The following is an 18,489-nucleotide window of genomic DNA, read 5'->3' as shown; positions in this document are numbered from 1 at the left end:
TCAAAGGAGTGGTTAGGGGCGTGCTGCTCTACTGCTTTCCCTGGTAAGTAGAGCAGGGAAATGAGCTCCCCTATAACTGGCAAAATCCCCCCAATCCCCACTTCCCCATCCTCTAGTCCCCATCCCCCATCGCTCCCAGGATGGAGCCGCCACCATGTACCTCCTGCCCCCAGTGCACCACAGATGGTGCAGCGTCACTCCAGGGCCTTGCTTCAGACGTGTGAGTGCCCCCATCCATTAAGCTGGTGATGGCTCTGTTGCTGACACCAGTTTTTTCTTTGTCTTGAAGCTGGGCAAACATAGGCTTTGTAGCCTGCAGTGTACAGCCTAACAATTGGTGGCAGCAGCCAGGAGACCACAGAAAGTCCAGTGAGTATCAAGAAATCAGGAAATACAGGATGGGGGATGGAAAGTTGTGGGGGGCATCCACTAGCATGTGAGACCCAAAAGTTGAAAGTATTATATCGAAGTTTTACAACAAAGGCAATCTGAACAAAGGTAGCCTGAACATCAAGAGATTATTGTTAATTAAAGAACACCTTGAATGTGCAGTAGCTTCTCTCGGCCCTCCTGTGCCCGTGCAGCCACTGCCTCTTGGACGTGGGACAGGTCCTCTCGGCCACCTCCCTGACCTTGGGCTTGGGGTAGCTCCTCTCGGCCACGCTTCTGTGCGTGGTCGGTTGCACTGAGCCGGCGTCTGCACCCCCGGAACTGGAGTCTCTCGCGTATGCCAGCAAATTTGGAAAACTCAGCAGTGGCCACAGGACTGGAAAAGGTCAGTCTTCATTCCAATCCCAAAGAAAGGCAATGCCAAAGAATGCTCAAACTACTGCACAATTGTACTCATCTCACATGCTAGTAAAGTCATGCTCAAAATTCTCCAAGCCAGGCTTCAGCAATATGGGAACCGTGAAATTCTAGATGTTCAAGCAGGTTTTAGAAAAGGCAGAGGCACCAGAGATCAAATTGCAAACATCTGCTGGATCATGGAGAAAGCAAGAGAGTTCCAGAAAAACATCTATTTCTGCTTCATTGACTATGCCAAAGCCTTTGACTGTGTGGATCACAATAAACTGTGGAAAATTCTGAAAGAGATGGGAATCCCAGACCACCTGACCTGCCTCTTGAGAAACCTGTATGCAGGTCAGGAAGCAACAGTCAGAACTGTACATGGAACAACAGATTGCTTCCAAATAGGAAAAGGAGTACGTCAAGGTTGTATATTGTCACCCTGCTTATTTACCTTCTATGCAGAGTACATCATGAGGAATGCTGGGCTGGAAGAAGCACAAGCTGGAATCAAGATTTCTGGGAGAAATATCAATAACCTCAGATATGCAGATGACACTACCCTTATGGCAGAAAGTGAAGAGGAACTCAAAAGCCTCTTGATGAAAGTGAAAGAGGAGAATGAGAAGGTTGGCTTGAAGCTCAACATTCAGAAACGAAGATCATGGCATCTGGTCCCATCACTTCATGGGAAATAGATGGGGAAACAGTGGAAACAGTGTCACACTTTATTTTTGGGGGGCTCCAAGAACACTGCAGATGCTGATTGCAGCCTGGAAATTAAAAGACGCTTACTCCTTGGAAGGAAAGTTATGACCAACCTAGATAGTATATTAAAAAGCAGGGACACTACTCTGCCAACCAAGGTCCGTCTAGTCTAGGCTATGGTTTTTCCGGTGGTCATATATGGATGTGAGAGTTGGACTGCGAAGAAAGCTGATCACCGAAGAATTGATGCTTTTGAACTATGGTGCTGGAGAAGACTCTTGAGAGTCCCTTGGGACTCTTGGGAGATCCAACCAGTCCATTCTAGAGGAGATCGATCCTGGGTATTCAGTGGAAGGACCGATGCTGAAGCTGAAACTCCAATACTTTGGCCACCTCATGCAACAAGTTGACTCACTGGAAAAGACTCTGATGTTAGGAGGGATTGGGGGTGGGAGGAGAAGGGGACGACAGAGAATGAGATGGCTGGATGGCATCACCGACTTGATGGACATGAGTTTGAGTGAACTCTGGGAGTTGGTGATGGACAGGGAAGCCTGGCATGCTGTGATTCATGGGGTTGCAAAGAGTTGGACATGACTGAGTGACTGAACTGAACTGAAAGAACACCAGATATCCCAAATTAAGGAATTTAGCGCCTTTCTCGGAGAAGGCAATGGCAAGCCACTCCAGTACTCTTGCTTAGAAAATCCCATGGATGGAGGAGCCTGGTAGGCTGCAGTCCATGGGGTCGCTAAGGGTCGGACACGACTGAGCGACTTCACTTTCACTTTTCACTTTCACACATTGGAGAAGGAAATGGCAACCCACTCCAGTGTTCTTGCCTGGAGAATCCCAGGGACTGGGGAGCCTGGTGGGCTTCCGTCTATGGGGTCACACAGAGTCAGACACGACTGAAGTGACTTAGCAGCAGCAGCAGCGCCTGTCTATGTATGGGAAATTGGAAGAGTCTGGGCTCACTGAAATCATTCCTTTCATGCATCTCAGCTATCTTGTGGTCACTACCCTGTGTTTTTCTCATCCTGAGTTCCTCAGGACTCACCGTAGGGAGTGGCTACAGCCTGATGGCAACCAGATCACAGGTATTCTTCTCCTTTCTGATTGCCCTTAAGGCTCAGGAATTCACATTTGGAGGGTGGAATTGCTGATGACTGTGATAACCTTGCTTTACTGATATGGCAGGAAATACTCCAGTTCTTAATAGCATTTCGGAAACTACCCCTATGCTAGAATTATAGTATTTTTCTTTTCTATCTGCCTTTTCTCTCCAGAAATAGGGGACTTGAGCTCCAAGCAGCCTAATCAGGTGAATGGGAAAGCCTGTCTGCTGGCATGTGCAAGAACCTCAGTATTTGGGGAACCAAGAAATCCACTGAGGCAGAGCTGCCTCACCATACCTGCATGGTGGCTCAGACAGTAAAGAATCTGCCTGCATTGTGGGAGATGAAGGTTTGATCCCTGGGTGGGGAAGATCCCCTGGAGAAGGAAATGGCAACCCACTCCAGCGTTCTTGACTGGAAAATCCCATGTACAGAGGATTTTGGAAGGCTACAGTCCATGGGGTTGCAAAGAGTTGGACATGACCGAATGACTTCACTTTCACTTTACCATATTTAATTAAGCTTTAACTCTGTGGATAACAACCTATGAAGTGTTTTTAAATGTTCGTTTGTATGATAATTCTTAGAACATTTTCACCTTATTGTACATTTCTGAAACCTGAAGCTCAGAGAAGTCAGGTGAATTTCTAAGATCACACATAATTGCTGGCAGAATCACGATTCTATACAGAACCCTATATTGCTTGTTATAAGCAATTTAAAATGTTTTGTTTTAGAATTCCATTAAGTTTTAAAATAAGCTTTGATCCCCAAATTAAATAAATGTCTTGTTTCTTTGTCTTCTTTTTATTGGTGCATACTACTATATATATATATATATATATATATATATATATATATTGCTGTTTTCACCTCTTCTTTACCATAGGTATTGTAAAAGAAAACTTCCTTGATCCAGTTTTTCTCCTCTTATCTTATGAAGGAATCATCCCAGACTATTATAATCATTGTGATTTGATTATCTGTGCACACTCAGGAGCTGGTGATTTTCATAAAAGTGATGCTCCACACTAAGGATGAAATATAAACTTCTTAATCAGGAAAAATGCAGATAATGTTAGGAATGAAAGAATTCTTGGCATACCTATCTTTTCTAGAAAATGAAATGAGATTATAATAGTAATACTAAAAACAGTGTGATAAAGGGAAAATTAGGTGAACAAATGATTACATTTCCATTCTGAAATGGAAATATCGGTCTCGGAGAGTCGGACACGACTGAGCGACTGAACTGAACTGAACTGAACTGATATATCTTATGTTAACATGATGGGACAAAATGTCAGTAGATGGTTCACAATGAATAGTTAGTAATCTAGAAATTGAGTGTGCATGTTAGTCACTCAGTCATCTCTGACTTTTGTGCCCCCATGGACTGAAGCTTGCCAGGCTCCTCTGTCCATGAAATTCTCCAGGCAAGAATACTGGAGTGGGTAGCTGTGCCCTTCTCCAGGAGATCTTCCCAACCCAGGGACTGAACCCAGGTCTCCTGCATTGCAGGCAGATTCTTGACCATCTGAGCTATATATCAGTTCAGTAGCTCAGTCGTGTCCAACTCTCTGTGACCCTATGGACTGCAGCACGCCAGGCTTCCTTGTCCAGCACCAACTCCTGGAGCTTGCTCAAACTCATGTCCATCAAGTTGGTGATGCCATCCATTTCATCCTCTGTCATTCCCTTCTCCTCCTGCCTTCAATCTTTCCCAACATCAGGGTCTTTTTCCAAGGAGTCAGTTCTTCACCTCTGGTGGCCAAAGTATTAGAGTTTCAGCATCAGTCCTTCCAGTGAATATTCAGGACTGATTCCTTTAGGATTGACTGGTTTGATCTCCTTGCAGTCCAAGAGACTTTCAAGAGTCTTCTACAGCACCGCAGTTCAAAAGCATCAGTTCTTCGGCACTCAGGTTTCTTTATGGTCCAACTCTCACATCCATACATGACTACTAGAAAAACCATAGATTTGACTAGATGGACCTTTCTTTGTTGGTAAAGTAATGTCTCCTCTTTTTCATATGCTGTCTAGGTTTGTCATAACTTTTCTTCCAAGGAGCAAGAGTCTTTTAATTTCATGGTTGCAGTCACCATCTGCAGAGATTTTGGAACCCAAGATAATAAAGGCTGTCACTGTTTCCATTGCTTCCATCTGTTTGCCATGAAGCGATGTGACCAGATGTCATGACCTTAAGTTTTCTGAATGTGGCATTTTAAGCCAGCTTTTTCACTGTCCTCTTTCACTTTCATCAAGAGGCTCTTCAGTTCCTCTTCACTTTCTGCCATAAGGGTGGTGTCATCTGTGCATCTGAGGTTAGTGATATTTCTCCCTGTGATCTTGATTCCCACTGTGCTTCATTCAGCCTGGCATTTCGCATGATGTAGTCTGCACATAAGAGTACATATCATATATGATAGTAAAATCTTGATGGAATGGAGAATTGGCATTGAGATTAGGTTTAAAAAGGAGAGAGGGGATCGAGGGCAACATTGTAACCATGAGAAATAGCTAACAACAAAAAAGGTTGGTTCTTTACAAAATATATATAAGTTTTTAACTTCAAATGATAAAGGACATGGCTATAGAGACTTACCTGGCAAGTTGACTGAATGAAGCCTGATCTCAGAATGCCAGAAAGCAATAAAATAAGGAAAATTCAGTAAAATATACAAAATACATAAGCATCCATCAAAGAAAGGAGAGGAATAATATTTGAAAAGCCTTAGGTCTTGAATTAGGGAAAAACAGTGTAATAGTTCATTTTATGTCAACTTGGCTAGGCCACAGTACCAAGATACTTAGTGAAACATTATTCTAGATGTTTCTGGAAAGTAGCTTTTACATGAGATTATGGGTATTTACGGAGAAGGCAGTGGCGAGCCACTACAGTACTATTGCCTAGAAAATCCCATGGATGGAGGAGCCTGGTGTGCTGCAGTCCGTGGGGTCGCTGGGGGTCGGACACGACTGAGCGACTTCACTTTCACTTTTCACTTTCCACTTTCACACATTGGAGAAGGAAATGGCAACCCACTCCAGTGTTCTTGCCTGGAGAGTCCCAGGGACGGGGGAGCCTGGTGGGCTGCCGTCTATGGGGTCACACAGAGTCGGACACGACTGAAGTGACTCGGCAGCAGCATGGGTATTTAACATTTAAATCAGTACACTTTGAGTAATGCAAATTACCCTCCATATTATGGGTGGGCCTCATCCAATCAGTTGAAGGCCTGCATAGAAAAAGATTCACTCTCCCAGGAATAAGAAGAAATTCCTCCAGATACTGCCTTTGGACTCAAGCAGCAGCTCGTCCCTGGGTTTTCAGCCTGCAGCCTTCCCTGCTGATTTTGAACTTGCCAGGACTCACTCCATAGTCACCTAAGCAAATCCCTTAAATTACTCTCTCTCTGGTCCCTGCTGGTTCTGTTTCTGGAAAACCCTGACCAATACAGGCTGGGAAGCCAAATGTCTTCAAATCTTCTCCATCTACTAAATGTTCCCATCCTTCCTTCCTCCAGAGGGGAGAGCAAGACAGCAAAAGACAGAAGTCTGTTGAAATTTTACTCAGTGGCTGGCCAACCCCAAGCTGGAGAGCAGCCAATCCAGAAGCTGAGTGAGTGACCTCAGGAAAAGCCGCTCCACCACACACAGCCAGTTACAGCCCTGGCTACCTTAGCAATTCACACACACTTCCCAGTGAAATACCTCATTGAAAATACTGATTACAGAAATTCCTCTCAGCTTATACCATACTGAATACATTTGAATCAAGAAAAAGTCACTGAGCTTCCATGTGAACATGATGCTGTTCACTCCCACTCCTCAGCTTATGTCACACTTCTCTCTTTTGCTGTCTGGGCAAAATTGTGACTACTGGGTAAAACAGATGTCAAGATTAGTATTCACCTTGACTGTAAGTCAGAAAATTATGATTGTGTTTTCCTATATGTTTTCCCCTAGTTTGTCATTTGGATGGTTAAATGATGAAGCACTGATTGAATTTATAGTTTAACTATAATACCTCTATTACTTCCCTGGTGTCTCAGATGGTAAAGCATCTGCCTACAAGGCGAGAAAAGTGGATTCGATCCCTGGGTCGAGAAGATCCCCTGGAGAAGGAAATGGCAACCCACTCCAGTACTCTTGCCTGGAAAATCCCGTGGACAGAGGAGCCTGGTAGGCTGTAGTCCATGGGGTCGCAAAAAGTCAGACATGACAGCAACTTCACTTTCACTTTCATAATACCTATAAAAACCACTCCAAAATGCTCAGAGGATGTAGAATTGTTGCAAGTATGTATGCTGACTCATAGAGAGGTATTAATATGATACGTTCATATTTAATGCAGGAGGCTCAGGCATAAGTATGTCTTATCATGGGAGTTTTTTTTTTTTAGTAGCAATGAGTAGCAATGAGAACATTTTTCTGTTTCATGATAGTTGAAGACTTATATTTCAAATAAATCTGTGAAACTAAAATTTTACTCTTTAGAACTGTTTAATGCATTGTCAATCTGAGGTGTTCTTGGTGCTTATTGAACTCCAAGTGCAGGTTGGCAGCTCTGCCTGTTGTGCAGAACAGGGAAGGAGTGATTCAAAGGGAGGCTCTGGTCTGCAGAGTAGTTTGTAGACCACGAACACATCTTTGTCCCTTTAACTCCTCCATCCCAAAGAGTCCGTGCCCTGTCTGAAGCCAGAGACTCTGGAGACTCTTTCTGGTCATAACAGACAAAGAATAAAGAAACAGCTTATGACAGCATCAAAATCTATTGGTGCCAAGAAAGCCTTCTTGTACCATGAAGGGACATCCCCAGAAAGTGGCAGGATTTCTGCATTGCTCAGAGGCTTGTTCTTTGGTCTTGGTCACTGCTCTTGTTGCACTTGCCAGAGGGCTGTCTCCCCTGAAAGGACTTTCCTCTTACACCCAAAAGCTGGGTCCTACTTTGTTTCCCATTAGCTTCAGCTACAGTGTTAGGACGGGCCTTCCCAGGCAGCACTGGTGGTAAAGAATTTGCCTGCCAGTGCAGGAGATGTAAAGAGACACGGGTTTGATCCCTGAGTCGGGAAGATTCCCCAGAAGAGGGCATGGCAGCCCACTCCAGTATTCCTGTCTAGAGAGTCCCTTGGACAGAGGAAGCTGGCAGGCTACAGTCCATGGGGTCGCAAAGAGTCAGACGTGACTGAGTGACTTTCTCTCATTCATCATTCACTATGACGTCATATTCAACAGAAATTAAGGAAGCCTCTCTTGAAGATGTTTCTACAAAGCCTAGACATTTGACTTAATATTTGCTTTCTACTTGTGCTCTTCAGGGAAACCTTTAAGTGGAAACCAAACAGCAGAAAGCAACGGTGTGAATGGTGGAGAGGTTAAGAAGTGAATGAGAAGGGTGGTGTGGGGATTTCTGCCTGGAGGGGAAGGCAGTATTGTGACCTGGGAATGTATCCTGGAATGCTGAGAAGAGAGTGCACCAGCCGCCAGACCGTTAAATGGATCACACGTTCTTCTGCCCTTTGTCTAAGTATTTGTACCCCTCCCTCGGATGTGAGTGTAAGCCACCATTTCACCTCTGAGCGTAAATGACACTCTTCTTTGAAAGGAGGGGGAAAATGACATTTTTCCAGCCTTCTGTAGAATTCATCACAGAATTCTTTTTTCAGGCTGCCTCCTTTGGAGGTCAGTTACTGAAAAGTAGGTCACAGTTCCTGAGAATTTTATAGAGACAAATAATATTCACTTATATAGCTGTCTGAAGGAAAACACGAAAATACCTACCATATTTTAATTCCTTACTCTAATATATGATACTGCTACTGCTGCTGCTGCTGCTAAGTCGCTTCAGTCGAGTCTGACTCTGTGTGACCCATAGACGGCAGCCCACCAGGCTCCCCCGTCCCTGGGATTCTCCAGTCAAGAACACTGGAGTGGGTTGCCATTTCCTTCTCCAATGCAAGAAAGTGAAAAGTTAAAGTGAAGTCGCTCAGTCGTGTCCAACTCTTAGCGACCCCATGGACTGCAGCCTACCATCCTCCACCCATGGGATTTTTCAGGCAACAGTACTGGAGTGGGGAGCCATTGCCTTCTCCAATATATGATGCTAAATGCCTTTAAATGGCTAAGTTCATTTAATATTCACAAAACCTCTATAAATATTTTGAACCCCTTTTATTTATGGAAAAGCTGAGGCTTAGATTAAATGGGTTTCTCAGCATCACACATGTGTCCAAACAGAATGGAATTGCAATGAAAAAAATCCTTATTTTGAGTTACGGGTGATTCTGTGAGCTTTGTATTCTGGATTTTTGTTCCAATTGTTAAATCTGTTCTTACTCCTGAATTAAATACAACACTCTCTTGCTCTACAGATTTTGATGGTTCATGTTGTTTTTGAGCTGATTTTGACCATTTTCTTTTCCTTTACCTTAAGTTTTGAGAAAGAGATTGCCTGATCCAGTTTCCTGCTTTCCTTTTTGAAGAAAGTCTCAGTCTTTATATTCAGTATAATTTTTGTTATTTCAGGATCCATTACATCCTTTTAAATTACAAACTCACACATCCAACTAGCAAATGATATTTGCATATAAATGTCTACCAGTCAACTAGAGAGGATGTCTACTGCTTTTCCTTTTGCTTCCTGACATTCTCCACTCTTGCTCTTAGTGAGAGAATTTATTTGTTTTCCTTCTTATTATTATTGCATCCATTGTTATTATTTTTGTTTAGTTGCTGAGTCATGTGCAACTTTTTTTCAACCCCGTGGACTACAGCCCACAAAACTCCTCTGTCCATGGGATTTTTCCTCACAAGAATACTGAAAAGGGTTGTCATTTCCTACTCCAGGAGATCTCCTGACCCAAGGATCGAACCTGCATCTCCTGCATTCCCAGGCAGATTCTTTACCACTGAGCCACCTGGGAAGCCCATTCTTGCATTAAGTATGATTGTTATTTTTAAATTTCTTTTCCTTCCAAAATAAAAAATATAAGAAGTTTTCTATAATAAAAATTTAATAAACAGAAGAAGAATAAGCTAATTATTGACACATTTTAATACAGTGTAAAGGTTCACAAATATATAAATAAAAGTACTTTAATTCTTTTAAATAGTCAAATAAATATTTTTTAAGGATAAATATTTAAGTAGATAAATAAATAAACAGGTTGACTTGGGCACGTCTGAGGCACTAGCACGCCAGCCTGCCCTGTCCTGTACCCTGTCCTGTGGCTTACTGAAACTCAGTCCATTGAGTCAGTGATGCCTCCAATCACCTCATCCTCTGTTGTCCTCTTCACCTCCTGTATGTGTGTGTGTGTGTATATACATATGTAACTGATTAAGGTTGTATATTGTCACCCTGCTTATTTAACTTACATGCAGAAAACATTATGAGGATCGCTTGACTGGAAGAAAAACAACCTGAAATCAAGATTGCTGGGAGAAATATCAACAATCTCAGATATGCAGATGACACCACCCTTATGGCAGAAAGTGAAGAGGAACTCAAAATCCTCTTGATGAAAGTGAAAGAGGAGAGTGAATAAGTTGGCTTGAAGCTCAACATTCAGAAAACAAAGATCTTGGCATCTGGTCCCATCACTTCATGGGAAATACATGGAGAAACAGTGGAAACAGTGTCAGACTTTATTTTTTTTGGCTCTAAAGTCACTACAGATGCTGATTGCAGCCAGGAAATTAAAAAACGCTTACTCCTTGGGAGGAAAGTTATGACCAACCTAGATAGCAGATTAAAAAGCAGAGACATTACTTTGCCAACAAAGTCTAGTCAAGGCTATGGTTTTTCCAGTGGTCAGGTATGGATGTGAGAGTTGGACTGTGAAGAAAGCTGATCGCCGAAGAATTGATGCTTTTGAACTGTGGTGCTGGAGAAGACTCTTGAGAGTCCCTTGGACAGCAAAGAGATCCAACCAGTCCATTCTGAAGGAGATCAGTCCTCGGTGTTCATTGGAAGGACTGATGCTAAAGCTGAAACTCCAATACTTTGGCCACCTCATACGACGAGTTGACTCACTGGAAAAGACTCTGATGGTGGGAAGAATTGGGGGCAGGAGGAGAAAGGGATGACAGAGAATGAGATGGCTGGATGGCATCACCGACCAGATGGACATGAATTTGAGTGAACTCCGGGAGTTGGTGATGGACAGGGAGGCCTGGCGTGCTGTGATTCATGGGGTTGCAAAGAGTCGGACACGACTGAGCGACTGAACTGAACTGAGCTCAACTAAACTGATTTACTTTGCTGTCCGGCAGAAACACAACACTGTAAATTAACAATACGCCAATAATAATTGCTTTTTAAAAAGATCCGTTATCAATAACAATATTTAAAAACTAGAAAGTAGGCTTCCTCGACTATTAGAGGTAGTTCTTTCCAAGAAAACACCTTTGTAACTCTGAAGAAAAATCTCCTGCTAGAAGACAAGACTTTTGCCTAGAACAGAAACCAGGTTTACACATTGGTCGATGTCATTATGCATCTGGGCCAATAGGTGGCAGTCCTCCCTTATAAATATTTGAAGTGAAATGAATCCTGCTTTCTATTTCCTTTTTGTTCCAGCTACCATTACATCATTGTCACAGAGTCATTCACTCACTTCCACAAATATTCATCAAGAGAAAAAGAAAAGAAAAATGCTTGTTACATGAGAGTTTCTGAGAAACCTAGAACTTTCACACAATTTTTTATTTCAATTAGAGATTTTATGCTCAAGTAAAATAGGCAGCGGGCTTCCCTGATAGCTCAGTTGGTAAAGAATCTGCCTGCAATGCAGGAGTTGTTGTTGTTGTTAGTCACTGAGTCGTGTCTGACTCTTTGCGACCCCATGGACTGTAGCCTGCCAGGCTCCTCTGTCCATGGGATTCTCCAGACAAGAATACTGGAGTGGGTTGCCATTTCCTTCTCCAGCAATGCAGGAGACCCCAGTTCAATTCCTGGGTGGCCAAAATCTGCTGGAGAAGAAATAGGCTACCCACCCCAGTATTCTTGGGCATCCCTTGTGGTTCAGCAGGTAAAGAATCTGCCTGCAATGTCAGAGACCTGGGTTCAATCCCAAGGTTGGGAAGATCCCCTGGAGAAGGAACAGGCTACCCACTCCAGTATTCTGGCCTGCAGAATTCCATGGACTGTATAGTCCATGGGATCTCCAAAGAGTTGGACACAACTGAGCGACTTTCACTTTCAAAATAGCAAGAAACCACAAGGGGATAGGAAACAGCTGTATGAAAGGATATTACAGGTTCCTGCAGAGTGGGTGAGGAGAGCACACAGGGCATTTCTTCACTGGGAAGAAGGAAGCGATTATGAAGTGGAGTGAAAGAATGGATCCAGGAAAGCAGAGAGGAAAAGGGGAAGTAAGGCAGGTATCAGAATTGCTTATTGCAAATAGATATTTATTTTTAATGTGTTCTATACAGTAATACATGCCATCAAACATTATATACTATATATTATTCAAATATATATTTTAAACTTTCCTTTAGGAAGCTTGTCTCTGTACCAGTGCGTGAAGCCTAAGATGGAATCAAGATTGCCAGGAGAAATATGAAAAACCTCAGATATACAAATGACACCACCCTTATGGCAGAAAGTGAAGAGGAACTAAAGAGCCTCTTGATGAAAGTGAAAGACCAGAGTGAAAAGCTGGCTTAAAACTCAACATTCAAAAAACTAAGATCATGGCATCCAGTCCCATCACTTCATGGCAAATAGATGGAGAAACAGTGGAAGCAGTGAGAAACTTTATTTTCTTGGGTTTTAAGATCACTGAAGATGGTGACTGCAGCTGTGAAATTAAAAGACGCTTGTTCCTTAGAAGAAAAGCTATGACCAACCTAGACAGCATATTATAAAGCACAGACATTACTTCACTGACAAAGGTTCATCTTAGACAAAGCTCTGGTTTTTCCAGCATTCATGTATGGGTGTGGGAGTTGGACCATAAAGAAAACTGAGAGCCAAAGACTTGATGCTTTTGAACTGTGGTGCTGTAGAAGACTCTTGAGAGTCTCTTGGACTAGAGGAGATCAAACCAGTCAATCCTAAAGGAAATCAGTCCTGAATATTCACTGGAAGGAGTGATGCTGAAGCTGAAGCTCAGTCACCTGATGGTCACCTGATGTAAAGAACTAACTTCTTGGAAAAGACCCTGATGCTGGGAAAGAGTGAAGGCAGCAGGAGAAGGGCATGACAGAGGATGAGATGGTTGGATGGCATCACCAACTCGATGGATATGAGTTTGAGTGACTGTTGGTGATGGACAAGGAAGCCTGGCATGCTGTAGTCCATGGGGTCACAGAGTCAGACACAATTGAGCGACTGAACTGAACTGATAGAGAATAGTAAAATTGAGACAAAAGAAAGCAACTATTAAGCCAATGGAGATAAAACAGAAAATAGAATCATATTTAAGGTCAATTAATTCAGAGAGGGGGCTTCCCTGGTGGCTCACCTCAGACGGTAAAGAATCTGCCTGCCATGAGGGAGAATTAGGTTCCATCCCTGGGTTGGGAAGATGTCCTAGGGAAGGGAACAGCTATTCCAGTATCATTGCCTGGAGGTTTCCATGGATAGAGGAGCCTGGTAAGCTACAGTCCATAGGGTCACAAAGAGTTAGACATGACTGAGCAACTAACACACTGTCACACAACACACACAATCGAAGAGAAGGCAGGAAATTAAGGAAAGAACAAAGTTACAATAACAATTAAACATAAAATAAATAAAAGGAGAAGAGCAAAAGTCAAGGAAATAGGAAATCTATAAAGAAAATAAGAAAAAGCAAGAATTTGTTTGAAGAAAAAGTTTAATAAATTATAGAACTCTAGCAAGACTGATCTAGCTAAAAAGAGAAAACAATTTACCACACTACTATTGTTCATCCCTCAATCGACACCAGTCTGGTTTCTGCCCTACTTTTCTGCCAAACCAGATCTTACTAAAGTCACTAAGGGCATCTGTGCTTCCAGAGCCACTGGATAGTTTAGCCCTGTGTGAAAGTGGTAGTTGCTTAGTTGTGTCCGACTCTTTAGGACCCCATGGACTATAGCCCACCAGGCTCCTGTATCCATGGGGATTCTCTAGGCAAGAGTAGGGGAGTGAGTTGCCATGACCTCCTCCAGGAGATCTTCCCAACCCAGGAATCAAACCAGGGTCTCCTGCATTGTAGGCATATTCTTTATGAGCTGACCCACCAGGGAACCCCCATATATATATGCCACAATGTAATTTTTAAAAGATAATAAAAAATAGAAGGTTTCTATACCCTAAAATTTTAATGAACAAAGAAAATAATAAATTGACTAAATACAAAGAATGTATTTTTTCTCTGAAACCACTGTGTAAAGATTCACATATTATTATATGAACAAAAGTTATTTAAATCTTTATAAACAGGTAAATAAATAGATACATAGATCATCTTGGGCACCTGTAGAATTGAACATGATGTAGCTTAAAATTCTTGAAAACATTTGACAAAGTGATTCAATTCAGGGCGCGATGACAGCAGAAATGAGTCTTCCACATGGCAGCGCAGGAGGAAGTGTGGTCTGTTAGTCCGTGAGAATCATTTCCGTGTGGAACCAGGTGTGTGTCAGTCCTTTCTCCTGAATCTCTCCTGCAGGTCTGTTGAGGAAGGGAAGGATCTCATGACTTCTGCTCTGACAACCTCCCAGGCACAAGCGCTGTGTCCCTTCTCTTGCAGATAGAGAGTGATTCTGTGGAAGTATTTCCTCACAGCCAGGCTGGAGTCCTCCTTGAGCAGGGGAGCCCCTTGCAGCCCCTCCTCCTGCCTCAGACAGGCTTGCAGGTCAGTGAGCTGCTGATCCAGGGCCGTGCGGAGCTTGTCCAGGAGGCTCTCGTCCCACGCGGCGGCCGAGCCCTCTGTGCTGAAGAGCTGGAAGGTGTGCTGGGTCACCTCGTGGAGCACAGAGATGGCTTGAGCCTTCTGCAACTGGCTGCCACCCAGCGCCTCCTGGGGGAATGCGAAGTCATTTCTGTCCTGCAGGCAGGAGGAAGGGAAGACCCTCCTCAGTTGTCTCAGGAGCATCAGGATCCTCCTGTTGGCCAGGCTGTGGGTGTGAGGCAGGTGGCAGCCCAGAGAGCAGATGGCGTTGCAGCTGAGCAGCAGCAGGGCCAGGAGTAAGGACCAGGCTGGTGCCAACGGGGACCTTGCAGATGCTTCTGGCCTGGGGAGGTGGGTGACTCTGTGACCCTGCTCTCTAGGTTCTCTGAAGACCTTCCTTCAGGCCTATGTCTTAAATAGGAGCCCATGGTTTCCATTTTCTGAAAGTTCCATCTTACTTTCCACTTCTCTCTTTGCTTTGCATTTTGTACTCTCCAAATGGGTTAGAGCAGCATTTTTCAACCTTTTTTTTTCATTATTGTCCTTCTTTCTTCTACCCACATAGCCTTTTTAGATATTTTTTTACTTATTCCTCCCCACCCCATGAAATTTTGATAACAGAAATATTGTGTATGTATTTATGTAACCTATGGATATCTCTACTCTGTAGATAGAAAAAGAAAGTGAAAATCTTACTGTTTAAATTCAGTGCAGAGTTAAATTTCAGCTATAATTTAAATCTGAGAGCTATTGAATTTAACTTTAAAACTAAATTTTCAGAGTGACTTTTGATGTAACATGCTTACTTATATAAGTAGGAATTATCAAATTACATATTCAAGTAAAATTTAGATAAATATTTTATAATAATACCAAAGTATAGACGTATATTCAAGTCATTCAAAGCTGCTCAAAATCATTGAAAAACTTATGTCTTTCATATTAAAAAGCAGAGACATTACTTTGCCAACAAAGGTCCATCTAGTCAAGGCTATGGTTTTTCCCGTGGTCATGTATGGATGTGAGAGTTGGACTGTGAAGAAAGCTGATCGCTGAAGAATTGATGCTTTTGAACTGTGGTGCTGGAGAAGACTCTTGAGAGTCCCTTGGACTGCAAGGAGATCCAACCAGTCCATTCTAAGGAGATCAATCCTGGGTGTTCATTGGAAGGACTGATGCTAAAGCTGAAACTCCAATACTTTGGCCACCTCATGCGACGAGTTGACTCACTGGAAAAGACTCTGATGCTAGGAAAGGTTGGGGGCGGGAGGAGAAGGGGACGACAGAGAATGAGATGGCTGGATGGCATCACCGACTCTGTGGACATGAGTTTGAGTGTACTCCGGGAGTTGGTGATGGACAGGAAGGCCTGGCATGCTGTGATTCATGGGGTCGCGGAGAGTCGGACATGACTGAGCGACTGAACTGAACTGAACATTTTATTTTGCTTCATATCAGAAAACAATTGCTACTTCACTGACTGCTAGATATTCATCTGGATATTGTTACCATTTTTTTCTGTTTACCACTCACCACAATTATGGATATGTTGAACAACTCTAGTAGAATTACATAATAAAATGTAATATTTTATTTTATTTACAAATAAAAATTTCTATTTGCATTTAATTTCCAGAGTCCAAATCACACTGAAACTCAAACACAAGCAACATCCACAAGACAACCAATGGTGCTCATAAGTATGGAAAGGCCACCTCTCACGATATGACTGTGAGATCACGTAACTGATGGAGAGAAGGTTCTCCAGTGAACCATCGAGTCACCTTAGGTTGTACCACTGTTGGTGCACATCACTTGTTTTCCTTCCTTGAACTCAATCTCAATGCTTCCCTTGTGCATAATACATTAGAAAGCCCAGATACAGAAATAAATACTAAGGAGTAAGAGTTTGTTGTATCTGGTTGAGCTTTGAAGTACCACAAATCATTGTAATGACAGGATTTGCTCATATTCCAAAAAACAAATGTCTGCAAATGTGGAAGCATATCATCCCCCGTGAGAAAGCATGATTTAGGAATCACCATCCATTTGAATCTTTCTCTGTATTGTTGCATTAAGTTTCAGATTTCCCAGGGGATAGTCAAGGTTCCAATCCAAGTCTGTTCTTTTCAAACAAAAGGAAACCACCTTTGTGATTTATTCAGAACTGGATAAATATTGATTTTTTTTTCATGGGAAGAATTAGCTTTCGGTTCTGCTTCTGAATTGTTTTTTTTTTTTTTTTTTTACAGTGAATTTGCTGTTGCCTCAGCCTCTATGTTCCAAACTTCAGGCAATAGGTTGTGAGCATCTTTGACAAATCCGCTCTGTAGTGACCAGACTCCGTCTCACTGTCTCTGGGCTCTTTGGCACCAGGCCCAGTATAATTGAGCAACAAGCAGTTTCCACTGGAGCAGTTTCTCAGATTTCCTCCTACCATTTACAGATTACTGAGCTATTTTGCTTCCTTTGGAACCTATCTGCTAGGATTGTAATAGACAATAGCTAATCATTTTCCTCGACTCCTACCGGTATCAGTAATGCCTTCTAGGGTCTTCCCTAGTGGCTCAGTGGTAAAGAATCTGCCTGAAATGCGGGAGACACCAGTCGAATCCCTGACCTGAGAAGATCCCAGGGGCCGCAGAGCAACTGAGTCCAGGAGCCACAACGATCGAGCATGTGCTCCAGAGCCGGGGAGCTGCAGCGACCGAGCCCATGTGCCACAGCCACTGACGCCAAAGAGCTCTAGGCCTGTGCTCGGTACCAAGAGAGGCTACCGCACTGAGAAGCCCACTCACTGCAACTGCAGGATCGCCCCGACTCACTGCGACCAGAGAAAAGCCCTAGCAGCAAGGACGACCAGCACAGCCATGAATAAGTAAATAAATAAAATTATTTCTTAGAAAAAATAATGCCTGCTATGTTTATTGATGAAACCACTAGGATTCTGTTTCCTTGAAGGCGCATGTAGCTCGAGGGATTCAAGTGGCAAGAGCAGCACAGTTTTCAGCTGTTGCCTGGGCTTCCCAGGTGGTGCCAGTCATAATGAACCCACCTGCCAATGCAAAAAATTCATGGGTTCAATCCCTGGGTCAGGAAGATCCCCTGGAGGAGGGCGTGGCAAACCACCCCAGTATTCTTGCCTGGAGAATCCCGTGAAGAGAGGCGCCAGGCAGGATACAGTCCACGGGATCACTAAGACTCAGACACCTCTGACGCACGGGAGGATGCCTTGTCTCTAATTTGTCCTCTACTAGATCATGACAGAAAAGAACAAGCCTGGTGTCATCTACTGAGCCATGTATCTGAACTCAAGCTCTCCCTGATTCACAGTGAACAGCAACCAGACAATTTACCACATCACTGTTTGCTGTGTCCTTACTGATGTGGCAATTACTCCTTGTATCCTGATATTCTTTGGAGATTCCTCACAAAGAATGATGAATGGCCATTTTCATCCTGTATCTTCATTCCTCTCCATGGGATGGTGGGCTCCATTCCAGTCTGATTTCCAAAATTTGGCATCTGAGAATTAAACTCTTACTTCAGGTTCAAAATCAGAGTTTGGATTCTGAGTCCTTTGTCTGCTCCTTTGGCAGAAATTGAGAAATGAGAAATTGCTCATTCTCTTTATTTACTCAGCACGACTATATCCTCTCTTCTAGATGTCAAGTATGTAGCCTTCAGTGACCTTTCTGGTCTGAAAGTTTCAGTCCCTACAAAATTCTTATCCTGAAGTCTTAATCCCCAGAGTGATTTTATCAGGTGACGTGATTAGGGTATGAGTATGGAGGTTTCAAGAATGGGATTTTATAATGGGATTATAAAAGATGTGGATATAAATCCCTCCCTCTCCGGTCCTGTGATTATACAAGAAAGAACTCTACAGTGTGAGACCTGAAGCAGGCTCTCACCAGAACTGGGCCAAGCTGTCACCCAGATCTTAGAATTCCAGACTCTAGAACTGTGAGCAATACATTTCTGCTCTTTACAAACTACTCAGT

At 43.1% G+C, this 18,489-nt stretch overlaps 1 pseudogene across 1 annotated transcript; it reads right to left on the bottom strand.

Moving 5' to 3' along the window:
* Positions 1 to 14,123: 14,123 nt before the first annotated feature.
* Positions 14,124 to 14,922, bottom strand: LOC148777295 (interferon alpha-1-like; annotated as a pseudogene). The gene has a single exon (XR_016037756.1). The product of XR_016037756.1 is annotated as an interferon alpha-1-like (transcript).
* Between the last annotated feature and the right edge of the window lie 3,567 nt (positions 14,923 to 18,489).

Source organism: Moschus berezovskii, chromosome 7 (assembly GCF_049115385.1).
Source record: "Moschus berezovskii isolate FMDL1 chromosome 7, NW_MosBer_1.0, whole genome shotgun sequence".
NCBI classification, from domain to species: domain Eukaryota; kingdom Metazoa; phylum Chordata; class Mammalia; order Artiodactyla; family Moschidae; genus Moschus; species Moschus berezovskii.
Note: the sequence above shows the minus strand (reverse complement) of the source record. Positions and strands in the feature narration are given on the sequence as shown.